This window comes from Eretmochelys imbricata, chromosome 5, assembly GCF_965152235.1.
Source record: "Eretmochelys imbricata isolate rEreImb1 chromosome 5, rEreImb1.hap1, whole genome shotgun sequence".
In the NCBI taxonomy this organism is placed as follows: domain Eukaryota; kingdom Metazoa; phylum Chordata; order Testudines; family Cheloniidae; genus Eretmochelys; species Eretmochelys imbricata.
The window spans coordinates 22,463,460-22,477,972 of record NC_135576.1 but is presented as its reverse complement, the minus strand read 5'-3'; the positions used below and the strand labels follow the sequence as shown (position 1 = coordinate 22,477,972).

The window sequence follows — 14,513 nt, the reverse complement described above, 5'->3', positions numbered from 1 at the left end:
TCGCCAGTGACACATTATTATAAATTACCCCCACCAAAGGTTGGTTTATCATATCGTATGAGATTGAGAATAACTTTTATAAATACTTAGCTGGCCACAAGGAATGCATGGCTAGGCCAACATATGGTATATATCGTTTAGGAGTAAAGAATGTTTACTACTTTATTTGAAGACAATTTGTTATAGGATGTCATAACAGCCTCTTTAAGCATGCAGTAAATTAAAACAAAGTTTGATGTATAAGGGTTGAAAAAAGCACACAAGGATATTGTGACATTCCCCAGGTGTTATCTGGGCTGGTGATCTGCTAGGTCACTCAAATCCTTGACTCTGGGAGCCAGTCTTACCCTGCTCTGCTGTGAAAACCCCCACTCCTGGGCTGTTCACGCACAGCCTCTGGCATGTAAGGTGCTTGGATTGTGCAACCAAATGACACTAGCCAATATCTCTGATCCCAGACACAACCTAGGAACCTCCATCTTGCAGTGTCCAGTTATGCTCACTGAACGCTGCAAGCTTATATGCTGTGACGGATCCAGACCAGTGAGGTACAGGAGTCTGGTAGAAAGCAAATATACTGGCCACTGGATAAACAGTTTTATGTTCCCTGAGTGACCAGAGCAGGGGCTGCCCTAGAGTAATCAGGAACCTGCTAGAACCAATTAAGACAGGCAAGCTAATCAAGACACCTGGAGCCAATTAAGAACTTTCTAGAATCGATTATGGCAGGCAGGCTAATCTGGACATCTGGTTTAAAAAGGACCTCCCCTCAGTTAGTAGGAGGGCATGCAAGGAGTGAAGGTATGCTGCTGGAGGACTGAGGAGTACAAGTGTGATCAGGCTTCAGCAGGAAGATCCTACAGTGAGGATAAAGAAGGTGCCGGGGGGAGGCGATGGGGAAGTAGCCCAGGGAGTTGTAGCTGTCACGCAGCTGATACAGGGAACATTGTAGACAGCTGCTATCCACAGGGCCCTGGGCTGGAACCCCATGCAGAGGGTGGACCCGAGTTCCCGCCATCTCCCTAACTCCTTATCAGACACACGAGGAGTTGACCTGGTCTGTGAGAAACACCAGAAGGGAAGGCCTAAATTGGAAAGGGATCTGGCCTGTCCCCGACCCACTAGGTGGGGCACAGAGACTGCGGGGATTGTTCTCTGTTTCCCCCCATGCTGGCCAGTAATGAGGTTAGCTGAGTGGACAGCAGGTTTGAGCCACTAGCAAAAGTGGCCAAACTGAGGGCTGCTGTGAACCTCTGTGGCAAGCAAATCCGCCAATAAGCGCAGGACCCACCAGGGCAGAGGAGGAACTTTGTCACAATGCATTCATCAGTTTAACAAAGAAATAGATACGTACCAGGCTTGTTATCCCAAGGGGAGTCTCTGACACGCTTCAAACCAAATGCACTGCTTCAGGTAGAATAAACAAACAGATTTATTAACTATAAAGATAGATTTTAAATTTATAAGTCAAAGCATAACAAGGCGGATTTGGTCAAATGAAATAAAAGTAAAACACATTCTAAGCTGATTTTAACACTTTCAGTGCCCTTACAAACTTAGATGCTTCTCACCACAGGTTGGCTGGTTGCCCTTCAGCCAGGCTCCCTCTTTGATCAGCGCTTCAGTTGCTTGGTGGTGATGTCTGTAGATGGAGGCAGAAGAGAGAGGAAGAGCATGGCAAACGTCTCTCCCTTTTATCCTGTTCTTTCTTCCCTCTTGACTTTGCCGCCCCCCTTCAGAGTCAGCTGAGCATTACCTCATCGCAGTCCCAAACTGACCAAAGGAAGGGGGGTGACTCACTTGGGAGTCCAACAGATCCTTTGTTATTGCCTAGGCCGGTGTCCTTTGTTCCTGTGAGGCTGGGCTGGATTTGTCTCATACATGCCCTGATGAGGTGTGAACTGCCCCTGTGCTTTTGGGGAGTTTTTGCCTGGGCTTGCTTTAAGCCATGAGGACACGTTTTCAGCCTCATAACTATATACGTGAAATTACAACCTATAAAATTACTATAACATTACTATAACAACAATTACTATAACATTACGATAACAATGCTCAGTACATCATGAGCCTTCTGAAAACACCCAACATGACAAACTTTGCATTGGATATCGCACAATCATATTCTAAGGATGAACATGGGGGTGTAGGGTGTTCCCACGAGGTATAGAACGTGACAGATATATTTTTCATTAACAAGAAAGTACTTCATATGCAGAGTGTATTTTTGACATATGCCAAAGTTCTTTGGTGTAAATCTAGAGTGACCTTACTATAGTTACACCAGTGAAACTGGGTACAGAATTTGACTCTCAGTATCTCTTTTCACAGCATTAACAGACCCCCAGCTACAGCTAAGTGGATGTTAATGTTGTTGCCTCCATTAGAGTTACTCTTGGACCAGATTCTCTGCTGTCCTGCACCTTTGTGGTCAGTTATATCAATGCAAAGTGGGTAAATCACTTTCATGCTGATTTACTTGTGCTTTACCTTGCACGTAATTGACTGTATGAGGTGTAATTGACTGTATGAGGTGTAGGGCAATGGGGAATCTGGCTCATCACTGTTATTTGGTATTATGAAACATTTATATTGTATGAGCTCCAAGAAACCTGAGTCATGTTGGGATCCCACTCTGCTAGGTACTGTATAAAAAGTAGTGCATTGTTGTTATTAAATGATAGTTCTTGTACCTAATAGCTTATTTTTCATCACCATATGACTATTTTGCAATGTATGGGTGCATCCTGAAGTCCTTGCACAGCCTTTAGTCAGGCAAAACTCCTATTGAGTAAGGACTGAACCCTGTGTAAATTATGATACCCAGCAGTTGTTACCTGTTAAAGATAAAGTATCCCACCAAGATATCTATAAAAATCTTCAGGATTAAAATTAGGAGAACACTGAAGGCCTGATTGTGGCTGCACAAGGTGGGGAAGGAAAGCTCCCTGTATGTTCTTGTGTTGGGGCATGTAACAGGCTGGCAGGGTTTGCCTGAAACCTCACCCTGTTGGCAGGTGTTCTTTCTGTTGAGAAAGGGATGAGGAGATTCTATTGGCTTTCTAGAGAGAGGATCTAGGCTGTGGGCTGAGTAGTCTGAGGGAGGAACAGCCAGTCTTGAAGAGAAGGTGTGAGCTGAACGTTATCATCGTACTGTAATTTTTGTTGCTCAGAATTTGAAACTACAGGAAAGGAGTAAGTTCAGACTGTATAAATACAGTCTACACATGATGTAGAGGTGTCTGGGCAAAGTGCCTAGGTGCTCGTTATGATCACAGTACTTGCATGCAAAGACTGCCCAAGTCAAACACTTACCCAGGTACTAGGCTCCAAAAGTGGGTGGTGAGGGTCGGGAGTGTCGCCCTGTTTCCCACTCCTGCCCACACCAGCCAGGAGAAGGGTGCAAGGGGAAAGGAGAGTGTAAAACATAAGAGGGTGTTGCAGGGATATTGTGGCCCAAAGCCCTCCTATCACTGTCAGAGGCACTGGGCTTCTTGAGTCTGTGTGTGCCTTTACAGCAGTCTAGCCCCATATTTTGCACTGAGCAGTTGAGTACCTCAGGACCTTTCCAAGCTTAAGCAGAGGGTAGCTAACATAAGAACTACAGCTGAGACCTTTTGACTTAACCCCAGAAGGGCAATAAACAATAAAATTACTGAACCAGTCAGTGTATGGGGGGAAAAAAAGAAAAGAGACAGAGAAGAAATCATCCTGTAATTTAATCTTTGTAAATCTAAAACCAAAGTTGGCTTACTCAAATATAGTACAGGCATATCAGGAAAAACTCAGAAATAGATATTATGTTTCACATGGTGTTATTGCGTCTGCTCAAAAGATTTAGTAAATTGAGTGCGTCCCAGGTAAGGGTGTAGTGCACTTCAAATTAGATGTTCTGTAAAAGGTGTCTTGTGTCATTTCAGTGTGGCCAGGATTTTCAAAGATAGCTAGTAATTTTGCCTTGATTTTTGAGTACCTTCTTTGTGTCATTGAAATGGGCCTGATTGTTAGAGGTTGGGTGCTGAGCCCTTACTGAAATCTAGGCCACTTTAAGGTGTAGCAAATTGGATACCCAAGTTCACTAATCTTGGTTAAAAGACATAAAGGACCAAATGCTGGTGTTATGTCCATGAAAGGTCAGATTGCCTACATGAATGGCCAAGTAAACTAAAGGTGAAATTCTGCACTGGGATCCATTGAACTTAATTGGAAAATGAATATCAGAGGGCAGAATCTACTTCTAATCAGAGTATAGTCCAAAGGAGAGCAGAGATTTAAATTCATGACAATTTGGGATGGGGAAAAAGGGGAGGGGGAAAATTTTGTCTCAATTTAAAAAAAAAAAAGATGCCCAAATATTCCTGATGAATAATGCTGAGCAAATAAGCTGTCCAAAAAATCAGAAAATAATTGTTTTGGATTGAAATGAAAATAACATTTTTCAAAAAAACGGTGTGAACAAAAAAAGTTAAAAAAAATATCTGGGGTTGAGTGAAAAGTTTGGGGGGCTTTGTGTGTGTGTGGGGGGGGTTTGTTTTGTTCTTTTTTTTTACAAAATTGAAATTTTTGTTTCATTTCTGACTATTTTAAAATGTTTTTGATTTTTAATAAAATTAAAGGAAAGTTTGAAATGAAAAGTCAATTTGAACCAACAAATTAAGTTTTGTTTCAAAACATTTAGGTTTTCTTGGATTTTTTCTTTTTTTTGTTTTTTTAGTGTCTCCTGCTCTCTTCCCCCCCCCCCCCCCAACTAAAACAATTTGGCAAAACAGACATAATTTGGTAAAACATTTTGCTATTGCCGATGCTGCATTTTTTGCTGGGGAAAAAAGTTGTGGTCCCAATCCAGCAGAGCACTTAAGCATATGCTTCACATCGTTGCGACTGCTCACGTGCTTAAAGTTCAGCGCATGCTGAAGCACATGCCTAGGCCTAAATGCCAATTTGATGGGGATGGGCAGAATCTAAAATTGTGTGCCAAAGTTTGAAAAAAGCCTTTGGAGTTCCTTAAGAATCGCTAGCTATTTATGTTGCATGGTACAAGTCATATAATTGAGTCAGACTTAAAGAGCACTTTTAATCTCCCAAGGAATTTGTCTATCTGTTTAGTTCCTATACAGTGGCCAGTACTGCAGTTTATGAGAGCCTTCATTCTAATGATAGGCAGTGAAATGATCCCTGCTTAAATGGAATGTCTTCAGGTGGATGAAGTGAATATGTATTTGTGTGTGGATGTCTCATGTTGACTCTGCATCTCACAGGTACCTCTGCCATGAGCCATGGGCAGGTTGCATGATTAATCTATCCCAATGCACACTGTGTGCCCCTTTCTAAGTCCAAGTCTGCCAACTACATGATGAGCTCAACACACCTGTGCAAACTCCTAGATGACTGCACTAATATTGAAAACAGCATCTTCTGATAACTGGAAATTGATTTTAATCAGGACAAAGAGTCCACTTGGATAGCCTGACTCTCCAGATACTGTTCAGAACTAAATAACCGATGAATAATCTGTTCTCTTTATATACAGATTTTTTTCCAGTTCCACTGTCATCCTGTTTTTAAATGTTTGATCTTTATGGACATTTGATGCACATGTATAATTAGCAAGTTGACAATCTGTTTTAGTTTCCTAATTATTTTCAGATGCTTGAAAATGAAATGCTTTTAAAATCATAAGTTTTCAAAGAAAGAAACACAGCGCTTCAAAGTGGGAGAACACCCCGAGGTATGATTAAAAGTATTGGATTAAGTAATGCAGGCTGTCATTCTTTTACTCCCTTTTATTATTCTTGGCTTATTTAAAAGATCTTCATCCAGATTTGTCTTTTACAAATTCATACTAGAAGTGGATTATGCAGTTAAGACAAAACAGATACATCTTCTCATTTTCTGATGTTCATTTTTTCTAATCTTCCAATGTTATTCTAGGGCTATGGTTTATTTTACTCTGAATAGTTAAGTCAATTTAAATGGCCAGAGTGTAGCATAATTCAGGGAGGCGATTTAAAATGATTTGAGTCGGGTGTGTGCTAAAAGCAATGTCGGAATTGTCTGTGGAGGATTGAAAGGTTTTCATTGATAAATGATTGTGATACCAGCTGGCAGATTGCTGAATACAAGGAGGCTAGCATGGGATGTGGAATCTGTGCTGCTGAGAACAATTAGGAAAGTCCCTGCCTTGACTATGACAGTGTTGCTGCCCCTCACAATTTTATCATAAATCTTATGGTATCTGGTGCTTTTCTTAAAGCCCCAGCTCCTGGAGTCATGCTGTTATGAGACATCTCAGCTTTCATTTTTTTTTTAAAAAAAAGGGGGGTGGTTCTAGCCCTGATGGTTGCAGTGAGGGGTTCGAAAAATGTGAACCATAAAGGCTCAAACATCAGGTGGTAAATAAAAAGAACCCTACATTTATTCATTTAAAAACCTCATGATTTTTAAGGCAACCTCATGTTTCTTGATGGGCCTGACTCATGATTTTTGAATTCTTGTGGTTGGGAATACTGTTCTTGAATCCTGGCTGGGATGATTTAGTTGGGGATTGGTCCTGCTTTGAGCAGGGGGTTGGACTAGATGACCTCCTGAGGTCCCTTCCAACCCTGATATTCTATGATTCTATGGGTATAGTGCTTTGGGACTGATCTAGCACCCATTGAAGTCAATGGGAGCCTTCCCATTGGCTTCAAATGCATTGCTTCAGGATAGGGTTGTCAGGCGTCCGGTTTTCGACTGGAACCCTGGCAGCTCTGGTCGATGGCGCAGTGGGGGCCTAGGGCTAAGGCAGGCTTTCTGCCTGCCCTAGCTCCACATGGCTCCCTGAAATGGCTGCCAGGTCTCTGCAGCCCTTAGACACGTGGGAGGCCAGGGAGGCTCTATGTGCTTCCCCCACCCAGAGGGCCGGCTTTGCAGCTCCCATTGGCTGGGAATCGCGAGCAATGGGAACTGCGAGGGCTGCTCCTGTGGGCACAAGGGAAGTGTGTGCAGCCTCCCTGGCTGCCCATGCATTCAGGGGCTGCAGGGACCTGGTAGCCACTTTCTGGGAGCCATGGTAAGTGCTGCCAGGCCCCTGCACCCTGAACCCCCTTCCGCATCCCAACCCCCTGGCCTGGCCCGGAGTCCCCTCCCACACCCAAACTCCCTCACGGAGCCCGCACCCTCCCCAACACCCTGCCCCAGCTGCCTCCTTCACCCCAAATCCCTCATCCCCGGTCCCACCCCAGAGCCCACACCCCCAGCTGGAGCCTTCACCCCCCTCCCCATGCTCCAGCCCTCTGCCTCAGTCCAGAGCCCTCTCCTGCACCCTGAACCCCTCATTTCTGGCCCCACCCAGAGCCCACACCCCCAGCCAGAGCCCTCATCCCTCCCACGCCCCAACTCCCTGCCCCAGCCCTGTGAAAGTGAGTGAGGGAGAGAGCAAGCGACGAAGGGAGGGGGGATGGAGCGAGCAGGTGTGGGGCCCTGGAGAAGGGCAGGACAGGGGGTGGGGCAGAGGTGTTCCGTTTTGTGCGATTTGAAAGTTGGTAACCCTACCTCAGGACCCAGTGAATAGCGGAGAGATGTGTGCTTGTGAGGGCAGAGGGATTTCTCAGTTCCGATTCCAGCTTATACATGGGCTACCTTTGGTGGTCTTGGGCAAACTTTCTACCTCAGTTTTACCATCTCTAAAATGGAGGGGATACCACCTGCCTCTCAGAAGTGGTGTGAACGTTAAATTGGTTAGGGCAAAGTCCTGCTGTTCGCTCCTCTCCTGAGAAGCTGCAGTGCTAAAGCAGCCCAGGGGAAGCATCCTGCGAATTGTGTAGAAAAGGGGCAGGCAGCAAGTCTTCCGGGAGCACTGTGGGGTGATGTTGTCCAGCATCCTAACCTGTTGACGTGCTTCCCCATTGCCTGTTGCTGGAAACTAGCAGATGCCTTGAGGATAGTGTTGGGGGCTTGCCCATACTCCAGACTCATTTGGTCTTCAGAGTAACAGCCGTGTTAGTCTGTATTCGCAAAAAGAAAAGGAGTACTTGTGGCACCTTAGAGACTAACCAATTTATTTGAGCATGAGCTTTCGTGAGCTACAGCTCACTTCATCGGATGCATACCGTGGAAAGGTATGCATCCGATGAAGTGAGATGTAGCTCACGAAAGCTCATGCTCAAATAAATTGGTTAGTCTCTAAGGTGCCACAAGTACTCCTTTTCATTTGGTCTTGCTGCTTTGGTGTCTGGAGAGCTTCTGCCTGCACTAGCCCCTCATGCCTAGTGAGCAATTAAGGCAGGATGCTGCCTGGGTTCTGTGCATGCATGCTAGGGGTGTGAACAGGCCTCTGTGACCTTGGATAAATGACCAAAATTAAACCCACATGAGGAAATTCAAAGTGCTGGTTGACAGTCTCTACATCCTGCTGTGATCTTGAGCCTCGTTAAACTTGTTGAATTCAGCTTGCTTAAATAGTAGTACATACTAGTAATCCTGGGTCATCCCATAAACTCTATAAAGCTAGTATGCAGCAAAGAGGGGACTGGATATCTCAGAAGATTTATAAATGGGCTCTTGATACTTTAGGTCAAATTTAGCCCTGGTCAGTTGTGGATGAAAAATCACTTTTCTCTCTAGCTGTTCATTGGGCTACTGTCTATGAAATAATTTGTAGTCTCACTAGATTCTGGAAGAACAGCTTCCGTATCGGCACCAAAAAATCACCATTGCAACTGGCCACCAAATTTTCAGACTGGCACCTCAGGTGTGCCCACAAAATTTGCACTGACACCCTTCACACAGAACCACACATTTGTGCCTTCAAAACAGGTCGTGGAAATCTGAATTTTAAAAAACGGAATATTCACAGAAGTTAATTTGTATGTAACAACTTATCTTGCATGTGCAAATGCTTATTTATGAACAAATGGGAGAGCTGCGTGCACTGGGTATGCAAACAACTGTGATGGGTACAGCATGAGTCACCACTAACCTTTGTGAATTTGCCTTAAAGGATGCATTGCCAGTAGACCATACTCCATTCCTTATGGGAGTGAGGAAAGCTAAATCAACAACCATTCTTTTTCCTAGCTTGGCATAAATATTGCCATTTTTTCAGCAAGGTACAGTAAAAGGAATCTCATGTGGGTGGAACTGCAGATATTCGTTATACATTTGAATGTTTGTGTGCTTTCTAGAAGACTAGGATTCTGAAGCCAGATCATGCAGTGAGTTGGAGAAGCTTTCTGCTTTTTTTCAGTATTCACATTAAAGCCAAGAATGATCATCCCCAGCCCCAGTGCTGCAGATTTCTGAAGTGTTATTAGCCTTTTTAATTTCAAACTTTTGACTAGCCTCCAAAAATTGAAATGATTCTAAAACCTTTCTATCATATGTATCATATTAGCACAGGTTTTATTTTTGATATTCAATCAAATAAAGAGAACCAGCCCATGTTCAGCAAGGTTTATTTGAAAAAAACAGAAACTAAGCTTTTGTGATTTGTGCTGTTGGCATGAATTCAGTGTTGAACCCACCCATTACACATGTTGTCAAAACCCTCACAAAATTCCAAATGTGTCTGGTTTTAGTTTTACAAAAGAAGGCTTTTGTTTTGTAGCTTCGTTCCACTGCAAGATAAAGGCTGAGACAAGAAGCAGCATTTTTAACCTGGAGAGGCTTTTTAATTTGCCTTGTGCATTTTTTATTGTGTTGGCACATCCCTGTGCCTGTGTTTATTTAGAGCCTCTAAGCAAACATTTCTTTTGTCCTCTGATGTTATCTTCATTTAGTTCCTCTTCTTCTCTCTGAGGTAGTACATTTCCCCACTGCATCTTCTCCTCCAGTCAGGAGGCTCAAAGGGCCTCTGTTGAGGCCACTGGCAAACCATACTATTCCACTAATGGGCCACCAGAGGGAAGCACTGTAAGAGTGATGGAGTGTTTTGTCCTCTTGGAGAAAGAACAGGAATTTTGCAATACACTAAGAAGAGCAGAGGTCCCGAGTAGAGCTGTGCAAATAGTTAAATTGTTTTGTTTGGTGGCTGAACCAAAAAAAATTTAAAACTTATTTTTTAGTTGAACGAAACATTTAGTTTGACCCGAAATAATTTTTTTTTTTTAAATTTTAAAAATAAAATGGAAGTTAAAATTCTGAGGCATTGAAACTTTTCATTTTGAAAATGTCAAAGAAAAAAGCTTTAGCTTTTTTTGGAATTTTTTCTTCAGCTAAAACAGCCTGGAGAATTTCACATGAATTCATTAAATGTTTTGGTCAACTCGAAAATGCATTTCTTGGTGAAAAAAGCTTAATCTGAAAACTTTCACCTAGCTATAGTCCTGAAGCTACTCTGTCAAGTCTTGCTCTCCCATACTTCCCTGTGCAATCATGAAAAGATGAGGATCTCAAGTGCGTGCGTGCGTGCACACGTGTTTGTTTAGAGTGAATGAGGATTGTAGTCTTCTGCTTTGTTGCCAGGATTTTATCATATATTTTACAGTCATTTATTATTAATATCCTTTTTCATTTGTTCAGTTAGTGATGTAAAGGTCCATTTATATCTCTCCACCACTAAGAGGAGCAAAGCATATTCAACAGCCAACATGTCAAGCTTAGGAAAAAGAAAAGGCTTTGGACTCGCTGAAGGAGGTCTGTGTCATTTAAATTCTCTGTATATCACAAAGTGCAGAAAGCATTCAAATTGCTCTGCCTCATGACAGAAATTTAAAGACCTCAGATGCCCTATGATATAACTCAAGAAAAACCAACACTGAGCTGGTCCACACAGCATATTAACTAAAAACTGTATTTCATCATCTGGTAAATTTATACCATTCATTCTTTTTTTGCCATCTTCAGATTTACTGTTGCAAAAACTGCACAGATCATCATGTTTATACCATATATTATGTGTAGCTAATTCTTCCATATTCTGGACAGATAGCCATGGAAATAATAAGGCAATGGGCTACATCAGCCACCACAAGTGAAAATGTCAGCATCTGTCCAGAGACACTCTTGGCAGGCAAAAGGTATCACTTTTTTTCTGATTATGGTGCTTGAAGGTTCCTGAGCTCTTCCCCAAGGCTCTCCTCCCCCCAGCCTCCTTTTGTTCTGTGCATACAACAGTTCTATTCTATTCCTTATTCTGCACCCATCAATATTATATCTGAGGAATTTTTTAACAGCAGGAATTTTAGAGGTCCTGCAGGCCAAATTTAGGCTGCTAGGTAAGAGTTTATAGTCCAGGACCTCCATGGTAGCATTCTCTGAAATGCTTCCAGTTCCATGTGCATGGCCAGTTAGACGGGCAGAACTGCTGGGTCTCAATGCATGGATGAGATGATGGTGTTCAGAGGAGGGATTCAAGTTTATTAGAAACTAAGGAAGGATGGGTCCCACCTAAAACAAAATGGAAGCAGATTGCTGGTATGTAAGATTAAATAGGTCATAGAGAAGTTTTTAAACTAAGGGCTGGGGGAAAGCCGACAGGTTGGGAGGACACAGTGTTCAGACAGAGACATCCCTTAGGGGAGGATCTATGAACAGGGATTCTCTATATCAGTGGTTCTCAAACTTTTGTATTGGTGACCCCTTTCACACAGCAAGCCTGTGAGTGCGACCTCCCTTATAAATTAAAAAAAACTTTAAAAAATATTTAACACTATTATAAATGCTGAAGGCGAAGCGGGGTTTGGGGTGGAGGCTGACAGCTCTCAACTCCCCAAGTAATAACCTTATGACTCCCTGAGGGTTCACGACCCCCAGTTTGAGAACCCCTGCTCTATATCCTAGTAAAGAGAAGATAAAAGTTGACAAAGTACACATAGGAACTGAAGAGAAACAGTCAAATGAAAAATAGTCCCATTCAATTACATCCCATGAAGGCAGACAACTAAATATTGACAAATTTTATAAGTACTTGTATACAAATACTAGAAGTCTAAATACTAAGATGGGTGAACTTGAGTGTCTGGTGTTAAATGAGGATTTAGATTTCATAGGTATTTCAGAAACTTGGTGGAATGATGACCGTCAGTGAGACACGGTAATACCAGGATACAAAATACAGAGGAATGACAGAGAAGGTCATGCTGGTGACGGAGTCAAATATAATAAAAGTCTTAAATGAATCAAACTGTACCATAGAACTTCTGTGGAAAGAAATTCTCTGCTTGAATAACAAGATTCTAGCAGCAGGAATATACTACCAACCACCTGGCCTGAATAGTGACAGTATTTGTGTAAAGATCAGGGAGATTAGAGAGGCTACAAAATCAGAAAATTCAATAATAATGGGGGATTTCAACTATCCCCATATTCACTGGAAACATGTATTCTCAGGATGGGATACAGAGAAAATTTCTAGACATCATTAATGACTGTTTCTTGGAGCAGCTAGTCCTGGAACCCACAAGGGGAGAGGTAATTCTTGATTTAATCCTAAATAGATTACAGGATCTGGTCCAAGAGGGGAATATAACTAAACTGCTCGGTAATAACAACCATAATGTAATTAAATTTAATATCCTTGTAAGGGGGAAAATATGAAAGAAACCCACCACAGAGGCATTTAACTTCAAAAAGAGAAACAACACAAAAATGAGGAAGCTAGTCACATGGAAATGAAAAGGAATAGACACAAGACTGAAATGCCTGCAAGCTGCATGGAAACTATTTAAAACCACCATAATAGAGGCTCAAACTAAATGTATACCCAAAATTAAAAAAACCCAATAAGAGGACCAAAAAAAATGCCACTATAGCTAAACAACAGAGTAAAAGAAGCGGTTAAAGACAAAAAGAGATCCCTTAAAAATTGGAAGTCAAATCCTGCTGAGGAAAATGGAAAGTGTAAAAGTATAATTAGGCCAAAAGAGTTTGAAGAGCAACTAGCAAAAGGCACAAAAACTAACAGCAAAATTTTTTTTAGTACCTCAGAAGCAGGAAGCCAGCCAAACAGTCAGTGGAGTGATCGAGGAGCTAAAGGAGCACTCAAGGAAGACAATGCCATTGTGGAGAAGCTAAATGAGTTATTTGCATCAGTCCTTACTGTAGAGGATGTGAAGGAGATTCCCAAACCAGAGCTGTTCCTCTTTAGGTGACAAATCTGATGAACGGTGGCAGATTGAGGTCAACAGAGATGGTTTTGGAAGAAATAGATAAATTAAATAGCAGTATGTCACCAGGACCAGCTAGTATTCACCCAAGAGTTCTGAAGGAGCTCAAATACAAAATTGAAGAACTGCTAACTGTGGTGTGTAACCTATTGCTTAAATCAGCCTTTGTGCCAGATGCGTGGAGGATAGCTAAGCTAATGCTGATTTTTTTCAAAAGGCTCCAGGGGTGATCTTGGCAATTATAATGAGCCTAACTTCAGTACCAGGCAAATTAGTTGAAACTATAAGAACAGAATTACCAGACACACAGAAAAACATAAGTTGCATAAGAGTTAACAAGACTTTTGTAGCGGGAAATCATGGATCACCAATCTGCTAGAATTCTTTTGAGGGTGTCAACAATCATCTGGCAAGGGTTAGCCATTTGATGTAGTACACTTGGACTTTCAGAAAGCCTTTAGACAGGGTCCCACACTAAATGCTCCTAAGCAAAGTAGGCAGTCATGGGATAAGAGAGAAGGTCCTCTCACACATCAGTGACTGGTTAAAAGACAAGAAATAAATTATAGGAATAAATGGTCAGTTTTCACAGTGGAAAGAGGTAAATAGTGGGGTCCCCCAAGAATCTGTACTGGGATGAGTGCTGTTCAACATATTCATAAATTATCTGGAAAAGGGGGTAAACAGTGAGGTGGTATAGTAAGTTTGCAGATGATACAAAATTATTCAAGATAGTTAAGTCCAAAGCAGACTGAAAAAAGTTACAAAGGGCTCTCACAAAACTAGGTGACTGGCAACAAAACAGCAGGTGAAATTCAGTGTTGATAAATCTTAAAGTAATGCACAGTGAAAACATAATCCCAACTATACATACAAAAGGATGGGGTCTAAATTACCACACGTACTCTAAGATCTCTTTCTTGAGTGGTTCTTTGAAAACATCTGCTTCACGTGCAATGGTAGTCAAAAAAAAAAAAAAAAGCTAACAAAATGTTAGGAACCATTAGGAAAGGGATAGATAATAAAACAGAAAATATATTACCAATATATAAATCCGTGGTTCACCCACACCTTGAATACTGCATGCAGTTCTGCTCACCCCATCTCAAGAAAGCTAGATTAGAACTAGAAAAGGTTCAGAGAAGGGCAACAAAAATTATTAGGGGTATGAAACAGCTTCCATATGAGGAGAGATTAGAAAGACTGAGACTATCCCAGTTCTGTTCATTTTAGAAAAGAGACAATAAGAAGGGATATGATAGAGGTCTATAAAAACATGAATGGTGTGGAGATAGCAAATGAGGAAGTGTTATTTACCACTTCATAAAACACTAGAACCAGGGGTCGCTCTGACATTAGAAGGCAGAAGGTTTAAAACAAACATAAGGAAGTACTACTTCACACAGTCAATCTGTGGAAGTTTGTTGC

The 14,513-nt window shown here is 42.0% G+C and overlaps 1 protein-coding gene across 1 annotated transcript in view; it reads left to right on the top strand.

Annotated features, from left to right (window-relative positions):
• The window catches only part of CCBE1 (collagen and calcium binding EGF domains 1), a 184,845-nt gene that overhangs the window by 62,707 nt on the left and 107,625 nt on the right, over positions 1-14,513 (top strand). The window lies entirely within an intron of this gene.